We start from the raw sequence: 615 nt of genomic DNA on the forward strand, positions 1-615 counted from the left end.
CTCCCAGGGCAGGATTTCAGCCCAGCTCTGTTCTATCACAGGGTTTTGCCACACTGGTTGGGTTTTTTTACCCCTAAATAGCCTTTTTTATTAACATCCACAACTGTATTGTGGTGTTTGCTGCTGAAGAGCTGCTGCCCTGGTCCTTTCCTGGCCTTTTTGCCCCGTTACAGCTGCAGGGATGGAGGCACTTGGCAGCAAGCAAAGCCTTCAAGACAAGTTAGTTCTTCACTCACACTCTCTGCCTTCACTTGTGCTGCTTCTTTATCACCAAGTCGCTGCTGGAAATCACCCCGAGCTACTTGGGGATGAAACATTTACTATTTCTTAGTGACTCCAGGAACATTATCCATGTTTATTGGCCCCTTGCCTCCCAAACCGAATATCCCCTCGGTTGGCAGCTCCCAGGATTTATCCCTGAACTCCAGCCCGGGCACTCCAAAATGCTACTTCGGTTTCAGGAATGTTCTGAGTTTCCCTCGAGAGCCATAAAAGCCTCAAACTAATGGTGCTATATCCGGAGCTGGGCTGGAGGAGGGGGCACGAGGGAGGAGCCCTGCCAGGCTTTCAAAGCCTTTCTTTCCTTCAGCACTTGGAAAAGGGAGGACAAACCTC

Source organism: Neopelma chrysocephalum, unplaced genomic scaffold (genome assembly GCF_003984885.1).
Source record: "Neopelma chrysocephalum unplaced genomic scaffold, ASM398488v2 Primary Assembly neopelma1_175, whole genome shotgun sequence".
Classification (NCBI taxonomy): Eukaryota; Metazoa; Chordata; class Aves; order Passeriformes; family Pipridae; genus Neopelma; species Neopelma chrysocephalum.